The sequence below is a fragment of the Apodemus sylvaticus genome, chromosome 14 (genome assembly GCF_947179515.1).
Source record: "Apodemus sylvaticus chromosome 14, mApoSyl1.1, whole genome shotgun sequence".
Classification (NCBI taxonomy): domain Eukaryota; kingdom Metazoa; phylum Chordata; class Mammalia; order Rodentia; family Muridae; genus Apodemus; species Apodemus sylvaticus.
In genome coordinates this window covers 64,420,851-64,434,109 of record NC_067485.1, presented here as the reverse complement: position 1 = coordinate 64,434,109, position 13,259 = coordinate 64,420,851, and positions in this window count along the sequence as shown.

Below are 13,259 nucleotides of genomic sequence, written 5' to 3'. Positions count from 1 at the left end.
GAGTTTGAATACAGACTGGGCTGTATAAAAATAACTCTATCTCAAAAATAAAACAGCATCCCCATCCTGCAAAAATTAGAATTTTAAATAGTAGACAGCAAAATAGGATTGATTCGAACTTACAAGGAAAAAAGTGAACATAAAGTTCAAAGTAATATACTCCCAACCACACCACTTCGGTAACTGGCACCCTGCATTTCTATAGTTAATTTGTTACAGCTGAGAAACTATTCCTGTTCAGTGATAACCAAAGCCCATGGTTCATGTTAGGATTAGCTCTCTGTGTTGTGCAGATCTGAGTTTAGAAAAATAGTATGTGTCCTGTGTGCACCATGCTAGCTAGCATCATACAGAACCATTTCCCAGCCCTGAAAACCTATTGTGCTCCACACACTTGTCTGCTTTCCTTTAGATGTCACTTATCAAAGTATTTCTTACAGAAGTTAGCACTGTCTTCATATCTTTAGTGACATTGCATTATCTGGGGGCAGGCGTGAGGAGGTGAAACAAGTGCCCAGTTAGACCAGTAATAGCTCTGTACTCTGTGGATGGCTACATTGTCTATTTCAAGCTTGTTTGTGCTGACTGTAGATTCTTATTATATTCACAAGTGGAAAGGCTGATATATATATATATATATATATATATATATATATATATATATATATATGAGATCCTTGAAGTAAGGCAAAGGGAGAGCAAAAAGGGATGATGTTCAATACTGGAAAAGAGTTACCAATGGCATTAATTTTCAGAAATGGCAGACCAGGCATATAAAACAAGAACAACAGCAGCACATCAAAAAACAAACAAACAAACAAACAAACAAAAAACAAAAAAACAAAAAACAACAAAAAAACAGGTTAGAAATTAATTTTTTTGTACTTAAGTCATTTGAAAGAAGGTGAGGCTTTTCATCAAATTAGTTAGATTCCATTCTTTGTGAGAATTTTGAGATTCCTGTATTTTCTTCAATTGTATTCAAGGTATGGGGTTTATAAGATGTGGATTAAATTAAATGAAAAAGGCAGATCAGTACTTCAAAATGTAAGAGTATCCCAAATTGCTCAAGTTTGGGTTTGTCTGTGCCTTGCCTTTTAAATGCCATGCTTACAAAAGACAAAGAGGGTAAAAGGTTAACTAAATAAAGGCTGGAAGAAAGAAATAAGACACAAGCTTTTCAGACTGGCCCAAAACTAAGAACATGGAGAGGACATATTACTATGAAATATTTGGGAAGTGATGTATTTAGAATCAAGCTAAATTCAAATCCAGTCTCAGACATTGAGTAGCCATTGGACCTTTTGGGGAAAACTTACTAAATCTTAAAACCTGCATATTGCTTCATCTAATAAGAAGAAAATAATTATTTATGTGGTTAAATTAAATCAACCACAAAGAAAACATAGTTCCCACAAGTTAGGCAAAATTCTGAGCTACTTCTTTTTGATGAAGGGGAAAGTAACCTATTATTATGTAGCCTGTTAAGTGTATATTTTAAAATCTTTTTGATAGAAAGGCTTCAAGAATCTATTATCTCTTATAGCACTATGCCCTTTGTGTAGGGCTGATTGCTCATCCTGGCTTGATGAAAACTGTCTTCACAGTTTAAATTTGATTAAGCTATTCTATTGCAAGAAATAGACACCAATAGAGAAATAATCTCTCTATCATTAGCAGAAATGAGTTTAACATGAAAAATTTGAGACATCTCTCATACTTCTTTGCAAAAATGGCCTCAGTAAGGCATGACAATAACCCAATACAGATATTTTGGAGGTACCAGACCAAAAGGTTCACACTATATACAATTAAGCTTTGGATGCAGAAAAAGCAGAAAGATAATCACATGTCCTTTTTGGCAGTGCCCTGTTTCTGGTAGTTAGTTTTTTACATGACCTTTCCATAAAGGAAATGGTAAGAGAGGTCTCACTGCTGTTTCCTGGGACCACTTTCAAAAATATCAACTTCTTGGCCTGTCTACTCCTCTTTGTAGAAATGGTGGCTAAGCTATAATTTTTCACACCAACAATCAACTTTTAAAGTTGATTAGGAGATCAAAGAGAACTTTGAGATAAAACAATACAAGTTTTGCTCCCAAAGCAGCAAATTGTTTACAAGATCAAGCAAAGGCATGCTAGTTAAGAGCAAAATATTACTTGTAATATTTATTATCCAGAGAGCTCCAAACCCAGAAAAATCAATTTTAACAGTTTCCTTGACTTCAGTCGAAACATGTTTTGACATTATTTCAGAACCTTTTGTCTTTTTAATTTGGCTGTCATGGTGTCTCTTGTCATTAATCTGTTATTTATGAATGCCCAGTTCAAATACTCTCTGTATAGGAACAGTACTATAGATAATTTGACACATTGCCAATCTACCCAAAGGTGCAGCTAATCAGTTATTTGCATGGTTTCTATGAGCATTTTTAATTTTTATTTTTTTGTACTTTAGAGATATTAGAAGTGATAACATGCTACAACTAGATGGCCATGATGACAACCAAGCTATGGAGCTAAATGCTTCTCATCCTTAACTCAGTGCTAGACTTTCATCACCACATTAGCCAAGAAACAGTGGGAAAACTACCTCCATCACATAGTCTTGAAATTCACTAAGGGAAGACCAAAGTGAGCAAGGAAAAGAGAAGGGGTGGAATTATGATTCACAGGAAAGTCTTAATTTCACTCTTAGGGAGGTAGGAACCTTGGAAGACTGTCTAGAGACAAGAATTTGCTCTGGTCTTAAGGATAAAGAGTGATTTTTGCTACAATGTATGGAACATTAGGAAATCAGAGGAGAAGTTGGTAAACAAAATGAGAGGTCTTGATAACAGTGACCGCTGGCTTAAAGGGTCAGCTGTGGGAAGTTAATTTGAAGGTGAATCAAACAGGAATGGGAAGAGAAGTCAAATTTAGATGTTGGAGGTCCAGATTTAACTTTTAAACTTATTACACTACACTGAAGTATCTTCTTGGACATTCAGTGAGTATCTAACAACACAAGTTAGAACTCAGAATTATCTATTATATTAAGAACATATCAGCAAAACAAGGTGGTCTGTGGTCACCCAAGACTGTCCTCAGGGTAAACAATTGACTGCAAAAATAGAGATAAGACTTATAAATTGGGTTTTGCTTATTTTCCAACTGTTTTTTTTTCTTTGAAAATATTATGAAAGTAACAGAAATGCCTATAAACTCCTCAGGAGTCACTAGAAAGAAATGTCATTGTAAACCATGGTGACTCTTCATAGAAAAATATTGTTGACATGCCTTAATAATCAAGATTCATCTCCTCCTCTACAGCACTCTGGAAACTGATTTGGAGTGTGTGGTCACAACCCAGTCACATTGACTCTTGGAGTCACGTTTTCTCATTTGTAAACAATAGATACACTCTATGCTCTTTTCCCAGGTCTCTGATTCTGACAGAATGCAAGAGGAAATATTGCCCATTGTTAGAGGAGGAAGCTCAGTGTATACCTGACAACTTGGACAAGATTTGCAAACTCACATTAAATCCTGTCAGATTCTGTCTCAAATTTTAATGCTTTGCAAGCATTGTTTTTCCCAAGCACATCATGATTCATAAAAACAGAAAAAAAAAGAAAAGAAAAAAGGAAAGAAATGCCCTAGATGTGTGGTCTTGGCATTAATTTTAGGATTAAACCTAATGAGTTGCTATATGCTTACTGTTTTCATGGTTTCATGTCCCAACCAATGGAATCATCTCTTCCAGATTCCCTCCACTCTCCTGGATTTCATGATCTCCCCCAAGATCAGGCAGTTGTGATCTTTGATCCCTGGCTATACAGAATCTAAGTTTCTAATCAGCACTCAAGAAATTCTAGAAAACAGATTTTTGGTTTTAAAATTAAGAAGTCAAAGCATTCAGAAGGAAAATTGAGGCAGGTTACAAAGACAAGGGAGAAATTAAAGAACCATGAAGAGGAATGAATCTGGTTGCTCTGGGATGACATTTCATAGCCTGAGAGTCAATAGATTTGACAAAAATTCACTGCAAATATTTTCTACAAAGGGACACTATCATTTTTATTGAAGCTCTTTCAAATGACAGTGTTGAATCATGCTTAAGACCTAAGGTATCTGACCTATGTGTTCATCCTTACTTTCCAGGCAGTAAACCTAAACATTTTTGAGACTCCCACAAATAAGAATAAGGATGCTATTTACAGTAAAAGGAGCATATGATGTAACTCCCTTGTGACATAATGGGTAACAATTTCTTTAATGTTTATCTCTGTGTTTTTATCTTACCAGGTTCAATTCCTACGTACTTTTCACCTTACAAACTACCCTATGATTTATTTTTCCAAATGAGAAGGAAGATCCACAGAAACTATCTTAACATGGTATCTTCAAAAGCCACTCAACTTGTGTATGCCATTATCATTGGATGGTTGAACATTCCTCATTCACATCCAGGTAGTGCTGCTCTTTTCCTAAGTATATTGTCTTCTGTCTTCCTTAATACCTAGACTTGAATGCACATTAAAACTTTTTCTTAACAAACTTTAACTTTTTTCTAAAATATTTTATTCTCTTATATTTTATTTGTTTTATTTTATTTATTTTTCTTTTCTTAATATTTTTATTCAATATGTTTTTGATTTACATTTTAAATGATTTCCCCTTTTCTGGCCCCCCACTCCCCGAAAATCCCATAAGCCCTCTTCCTTCCCCCTGTTCTCTCATCCACCCCTTCCCAGTTCCCTGCTCCGGTTTTGCCCTATACTGCTACACTGAGTCTTTCCAGAACCAGGCCACTCCTCTGTTCTTCTTGTATATCATTTGATGTGTGGATTATGTTTTGGGTATTTCAATTTTCTAGGCTAATATCCAACTTTGGATGGCTGAGAAGCATCTTAAAAATGTTCAACTTCATTAGTCATTAGGGAAATGCAAATAAAAACAACCCTGAGATTTCACCTTACACCAGTCAGAATGGCTAAGATTAAAAACTCAGGAGACAGCAGGTGTTGGCGAGGATGTGGAGAAAGAGGAACACTCCTCCACTGCTGGTGGGGTTGCAAATTGGTACAACCACTCTGGAAATCAGTCTGGCGGTTCCTCAGAAAACTGGGCACCTCACTTCCGGAGGATCCTGCTATACCACTCCTGGGCATATACCCAGAGGATTTCCCAGCAGGTAATAAGGACACATGCTCCACTATGTTCATAGCAGCCCTATTTATAATAGCCAGAAGCTGGAAAGAACCCAGGTGTCCCTCAACGGAAGAATGGATGTTTTATTTTTTAAATAAACAGGGGTAGGGAAGGGGACTGATGGGACTTTCTGGGAGTGGGGGTCCAGAAAAGGGGAAATCATTTGAAATGTAAATAAATATAGCAATAAATTAAAAATATATATATTTCATGGTTCCCTAATATTTCATGGTTAATAAAAATAGGCATGTGGAAACAAACAGAGAGAGAGACAGAGAGAGAGAGAGAGAGAGAGAGAGAGAGAGAGAGAGAGAGAGAGACTAGAAAGAGGAGGAAGGAGAGATAGCATGAGAGACATATAGTAATTAGAGGTTTGTCCAACCAATGCCCCTTCCATGTCTTTTATTAACCATATTCATTTTGACTCAGTTTCTCTTTTGTCCTTCTCCTGCTTGATTTATCTACCCAACCACGGATAACCTAAGCAATCGACAAGCTTGTGTTCATTGAACTTGCACTCTGAGTTCAGAATTTCAGAAATTCCATGGTCATTAATTTTGTGATGTCCTTCTCCAAGAATTAGTACATACATAATGCTCCATTCTGTAGCTTCCTTTAACAACACAGAATTAAGTGCACTATAATGCCAAAGGCAATGCTGAGAGCTGAATGTTATTCTTATGGACTATTCAGGACTAGTTAAAGAGAATCAACATCCACTCCTCTTTCCTTAGCACCAGCACCACAGGTTTCTGAAGACTCAGGAGAACAACAAATGTAAAGAGTAGTTCAAGTCAATTAGATTGCAAATACTAATAACTACAATGCATTAATTCCTCTTAAATACCTCAGTTTTACAAAGCATATTTAAGAAGGAACAAATAAAGTTTAAGATAAAATATGTGTCTAGCAAGTGTGAGGCCCTGAGCTCAACCACACACACATACACACACACACACAGAAACACAAACATACACATACATGCATACACACACATATACACATAGACACACACAATTATACATACACATATACACACATATAGACACATGCAGACATACATACACATGAATATATACATACACATATAGACACATACAAACATATACACACATGGATATGCACACATGGATATACACACATACACAAGAGCATCTGTGAGCATGTGTGTACACACACACTCAATGACAATGAACAACAGAAATTTGTTTCAAAGCATTCCCTAAGCCATATCAAACCTTTATCTAAAAGCCAAAGGGTTTTCTTTTTTCTATTAGTCCTTATCTTGAGTGATTTAATGTGTACCCACATATATACACACATGTTTTTATGGTAATATTGGATGTTTAATCAAAACAGAAACCATAAAAGAAAATATTAACTAACTCTACAATATAAAACAAATAAAGTTCTTCTATACAGTGTAATATTAAAAATGGACAATCTTTAAATACAGGTTTTGAAAATTGAATAGTGCTGTTAGAAAACACCCTTGATAAAATGTTAAAAAGCTGAAGCAATGTGCAGAGCTATGTAACGTGGGAGAATGGGAAACAGGTCAGGTGGAAAGGTACTCGCCGGCATCGTGAGCATCGGGCCTTTAGTTCAATCCCCAGAAACCACATTAAAAATAAACAAATCTCAGAAAACTGGACATGACACTCCCAGAGGATCCTGCTATGCCACTCCTGGGCATATACCCAGAGGATTCCCCAGCATGTAATAAGGATGCATGCTCCACTATGTTCATAGCAGCCCTAATTCTAATAGCCAGAAGCTGGAAAGAAGGCAGATGTCCCTCGATGGAAGAATGGATACAAAAAATGTGGTATATATACACAATGGAGTACTATTCAGCCATTAGAAACAATGAATTCATGAAATTTTTAGACAAATGGATGGAGGTGGAGAACATCATATTAAGTGAGGTAACCCAATCAAAAAGATCAGTCATGGTATGCACTCACTGATAAGTGAGTATTAGCCTAGAAACTTGGAATACCCAAGACATAATCCACATATCAAATGATGTCCAAGAAGAAGGAAGGAGTGACCCCTGGTTATGGAAAGGCTCAGTGCAGCAGTATAGGGCAAACCCAGAACAGGGAAGTGGGAAGGGGTGGAAGGAGCAACAGGGGGAGGGAAGAGGGCTTATGGGACTTTCAGGGAGTGGGGATCCAGGAAAGGGGAAATTGTTTGAAATGTAAATAAAGAAGAAATGAAATAAAAAATAAAAAAATAAAAAAATCAAGAAATTCAAGTGATGCACTCTTGGTGGAGACTGCAGATCCTTGAAGCTCACTGTCCAACCAGCCTACCCTATGTAAGCAGCTCCAGGCTAGTGAGAGGCACTGCCTTAAAAACATGTCGACAGTGTCTAATGAGCAGAATTCAAGGCTCTCTAGCCTCCATATTTATGCTCGTGTGTGTGTGTGTGTGTGTGTGTGTGTGTGTGTGTGTGTGTGTGTGAGAGAGAGAGAGAGAGAGGGGGGGGGAGAAGAAGAAGAGAGAGAGAGACAGAGAGATAGAGAGAGAAACAGACGAGAGAGATTTTCAACCTATAAATACATGTGCATGACACACATAAACACCCATGCCTCACAGACATACACACATTTACACACACACACACACACACACACACACACACACTAATATAATCAAATTTTACAAAGGAATATATATATTTCAAGTCAGTTTGATTTTAAAGGCAAAAGAAATATTCATCTAAATGATGCAATCATAATTTTCAAACATTTATTGTAATAGATATGCATTATTTTATATTGAGAAAATGTTACTTTGAGCAAGAAGTGTAAATACTTTAAATAATAGAATAACTTGCAAATAACAGTACAGATGTACTATAACATTTTCGTACTTCTTATCTAATTAGTGTACATTATAACTAAGGTCCAGTATATCTCTATTTACAGGTCAATGTGTCCTTTGATTATGCTTGTGTTTCTCATTTCCACAGAACCCTGACTTGGGTCAGCTGTCTGTTTCATTGGTCTAAATGAATTAGCCATAATTTTTATTTATTCTAAACAAGACAAGGTATTTTCTGTATTTGTTCCTCAGTAGGACCAAACTCGAAAGCTAAAAAGTTAGCAATTCAAACACAGTTGAGTACCCATGTTTATGGGAAGGGCAACAGAGTTATCGCCAAATACTAAAAACCAGAACTGTTTTTAGAAGTTAATGTTTGTAAGCCTTCCATTTTAATGTTTAATTAAATGGAATAATTAAACTTTAATGTTTAATTTTCGTGTTTAATTTCATACCATTTTAGATACTCTGCGAGTAGGATTTAATCTTCCTATGCTTTTACTGAAGTATAGTCTTCAAGTGTTCATTTCATGCTGATCCTCTACTTTTTTACATTTTAGGCCCTAATTTAATTTGTAGTGTATGAATGGAACCTGTAATTACAAGGTGATATCATGATGATATCTCTGCCATTAAATTTTGGTAAAAAGCTGAGACAATCCACTTGGTAATTCTCAGACAGCTTTGCAGAGATACTTTTCCAGAAGTTGAAAGTAACTGGCATCTACTTTCAGATCGACCCCAAATAATTGGAAAAAAGCACAGACAAGAAGAGTATAACATTTACACTCCAGGAGGCTTTTAGGCAACTCCTTAATTTCCAAGCAGGAATATAAATAAATAATAAATAAATTTAAATTCATCCCAATCTATCAAAGAATTTCTTTGACATAATAAAACTTAGCCAAATAAATCAGAATAATGGGATTTTGACAGAACAAGACATTTATCTATTGCCAGAGAGACATCGTGGTCACACAACTTATAAATTGAAGGTGGAGATTTTCCATCCATCACCGAGATTTCCATCTTGTGACAGGGAAATAATTACTATGTGCCCACTATGTTTGCAATCCTTTGGTTTGTCAGGACATGACGCAATGCATTAATGCAGTCTCCGTGTGTGGGCCGCAATGCATTAATGCAGTCTCTGTGTGTGGACCGCAATGCATTAATGCAGTCTCTGTGTGTGGGCCACACCTGCAGGGTGGGTAGATGCTTCCTTTCCACTAGCAGTAGCCAGTTTCTCCCCAGCAAGTGTGGAACTAGTGTCAGTAACTAATGCTTTGATTACAGAAACAATTGCATGCAGCCTTCCCTAGAAGAGAGAGGTTTCATGTTGGCCTCTGTGCATTCTAGAACATTCCTTTCCCACTAACTCATGAAGAAAAGACTTGTCTCTAAATATTAAAAAACAATAACAACAAAACAATGGGTTAGAAGCTCCAGATTCACTTCCAACATACCACATCTCCTTCTGACCTGAAACCTATAAGCATCAGTTAGCACGAAAAGTGGATATTTAAACAAATAGATAAGGGAGTGAGAGTCTCTCCCAAGATTTACATGTGTTTGTGTAAAATTTACATGTTTTACATATGTACACAAAGATATATGCCATATTGAAAAGAGAACTCATCCAGACCGCTAAGACTGAAAAATCAACTCAACTGAAAAAGAAGCCAGAAGCCCTGTTGCACTCTCTCGAGCCTGGAGAGCAGATCCTGAACACAGCTTTCTGACTAACAGGAGACTGTGCTTCTCCGGGGTGGCATGATTTCATTAGGCTGGGGTTTCATCCCCAGTGGTTTATGGCTAACTCATTAAGTCTATGAGTTCTAGGTTTTACTAAACGTTGGCTGGGGCCATTATTACCTAACTCAACAATCATGGACACATTAGAGACCACTTGAATTTCACATCTGAAGGTGTCTATTATCTCACAGTTGTGTGAACTTTATATTCTGTCTGCAGCATATCTCTACCCCATCCCTGCCTTTGTATGTTTAGTTATTCTCTTCACGTATTTATGTGGTGGTTTGTTTTTGATGACAGAAGCAAACAATCTATCACTGTGTTACATCTCCAGCCCTCTTTTTAACTTCTTATTGTATGCAAACTCTTTGAATAACTAAGTTATACTGCCTGGCATTGAGCTAACTAATAGCCTAGGTTAATCCTAAACTAACTCTATAGCTTGGGCTAGTCTTGATTTTGTGATATTCCTGCTTCGGACTTCCCAAATACCATGGATTAGGTCTGAGTCACCTGGGCCAGTTCTCTGTGTTACCTTTATCTCTTCTGTTTCAGGGCTAGGATGACAACCTTGACTTTGTCAGATTACTGTTCCTGTTGGTACAGAGGGGAAATGTGTCTGTAAGGTTTATAATATATAAATATGGGTGTGAATAAAATATATTATATATTAATTTCTCTAGTTCTAAGACAAATTGTTTAAGGTAAGGTAAGTTGAAAGCAAATACTAAAATGCTTAACTGTCCATTTAAATTTTAGTTATTTCGCTTTTTCCAGGAAGTTATTCAGATAAAACAAAAATGATAATTTTACAACTATAATAAATTCACAAATCAAAAAATTATTAAAGAAGAATATATACATGTATGCTAGAAGGAGTACAAATAAAGAATTCGTGTGATTTCTATATGACCTAATCTTGGAAAAGGTTTTCTGAAGAATGTTACCTTTTTCTGAGAAATCTTAATTACCTTTACAAAACAATGGTTATTGCTTTATGTTAATTGTTGCTTTCGTGATGTGTAAGTTATACCTCTAGCCCCTTTAATTGCAAGGTAGCTTCCTTTTTATCTTAGAATCAGGTGGGAACAGAGAAAATTAGATGATTAACAGACTCTTGTTTTCTTTGAAAACTACAGCTGCCTAAGACCAGAGCCCTTGATAATTTGAGCTATTTTTGGATCAACTTTCATTGTGCAGCTGGCTGAAGCATGAAATGAGCTAAAATAAATGGAGTTGAATAGAACTGGACTGAATTGAATTGAAATAATATGATTTCCAGTATGTGCAGTGTCTCTAAGACAGTAAAATTCCAGAATCTTCAAAGGGCTCCCCAGTACAATGGCTTCCTCAGAATCTGTGGTTTGAATAAGAATAGCTCCTATAATCTCATATATTTGAATTTGCAATCATCAGGGAGTGGTACCATTTGAAAGGATTAGTGGGATTAGAAGGTGTGGTCTTGTTAGAGTAGGTGTGGCTTTGTTGGAGGAAGACTGTTTGAGGTTTCAAAAGCCCATGCCAAGACCAGGATATCTCGACAGACAGACAGATGTAAAGAGATAGAGATGTGTTTCTTTCTTTCTTTCCATTCCTTCTTTCCTTTCTTTCTTTCCTTTCTTTCTTTCCTTTCTTTCTCTCTTTCTTTCTTCCTTCCTTCCTTTCTTTCTACTTTTATGATTCACAATATAGAGCTCTAAGCGACTGTCAGTATATGCCTGCATGCTACCATGCTCCCCACCATGATGATACTGGACTAAGCCTCTAGAACTATAAGCACGCACTTACTGAAGTGCTTTCTTTCACAAACACAACAATAGAACAGTGTCTAAGACACAAGCGATCCTGTACCCTCTATATAGCATTATTGATTTTCAGGAGCAGCCATCCATACCCTGTACAATCTAACTCTAACTTTCTAAATCCTGAAATCACCTGAATCACATTTAGAGACAGCTGTAAGATAATTGCCAAAGCCATAACTTAATTCAAACATATTTGTTATTATGAACTGCAAAAACATAAAATGCATTAAGTAAAAAAAAATAAAGTACAGAAAACAAGGCAGGAAGAAATCAAAGAATATAAAGATCTTGAATCTACATTACTAATCCCCATGTTTGGCTGGTTTACCCCATATTTCTTTAACAATGCTATATCTATCTAATCACCTAACTCCCATTTCTACCTCTTACCCCATGCCCCTGACTTACATTGCTACATCCAGCTCAGTACAATCTTCAAATGTAATGGAAGATAGTCACTCTGTAATTCTGTGAAGTTTAATCTTGTCCAATTTATGGGATTTAGAACTACCATGGAAACAATTGCCTGGGCATATCTGAGGGATGTTCTAGATTAAGTTCATTGAGATTGGAAGACAGTGGTTGTTTGAATGAGAATGGCCCCCATAGGCTCCTAACTGAGTGGCATTGTTATAGGAGGTATGCTGCTGGGAGTAGGGGGTCTCAAAAGCCCAAACCAGTTATAGTGACTTGTCCTCTACCTGACCATTCTATCAAGATGTGAAGCCCTCGGCTACTGCCCCAGTGCCATGTCTATCTGCTTATTGCCATTATGACTATGGACTAACTTTCTAAAGTTGTAATCAATTAAATACTTATAAAATTAAATACTTTCATTTATAAGAGTTGTCATGGTCATGGTGTCTCTTCACAGCAATAGAATGGTGACGAAGACAAAGACCTACCCAAAATGTGAACAACACCACTGCACAAACTGGGATGCAGGGAAAAAGTAAACAACAGGTTTCTGTTTATCTCTTTCTTAACTGCAGATGCAGTTAGAACTGAACATCTGTCTCATACTCTTGCACTCCTGACTTCCTTATCATGATAAACTGTAACCTCAAACTGTAAGCCCAAAAGACTCCTTTTCTTCTTCCCTTCCTTCCTTCTCTTTAAGTAATATTTAATTAAACAGAGTTTCATTATCACTTTTCAAGTGTAATCTCAAATACCTGAGAAGACAACCAGTTATCAGTATCTTCCTTTCAGGTGTCTTGATGTACTTAGGCATGTTACATAGACACAATCTGATAAACGTGAAACTTGTTTCTTATCCATATAAATAAGTAAATAAATGAATAAGCTATCCAAATAAATAAGCATATAAGCTTACGCTTGAGTTTCACAAGGTTGAGATGTTTTCCATTTCTTCCAGCACGGTTTCTATTAAGTGAGCATGTTTCTGTTCCTGATTTATCAGGTGACATCATATTTAGAAACAGAAAATCCTTTCCCTTGATATGTGTGCAGGTGTCGTGGGCTCCAGAATAGGATGAAGGACAAGGCTGAGCACTATCTGAAGATGTCCAGGGATGATAAAACTTCCTCGAGATATGGTGCTGAAAAGAACTCTTCCTACACTCACAGCAGCTCTGTAAATCATTCTTACTTTTCAAATCATTTTTGCTAGAAAACAATTTACCCGAAGTTCAGATGATTTTCTAGATACCAC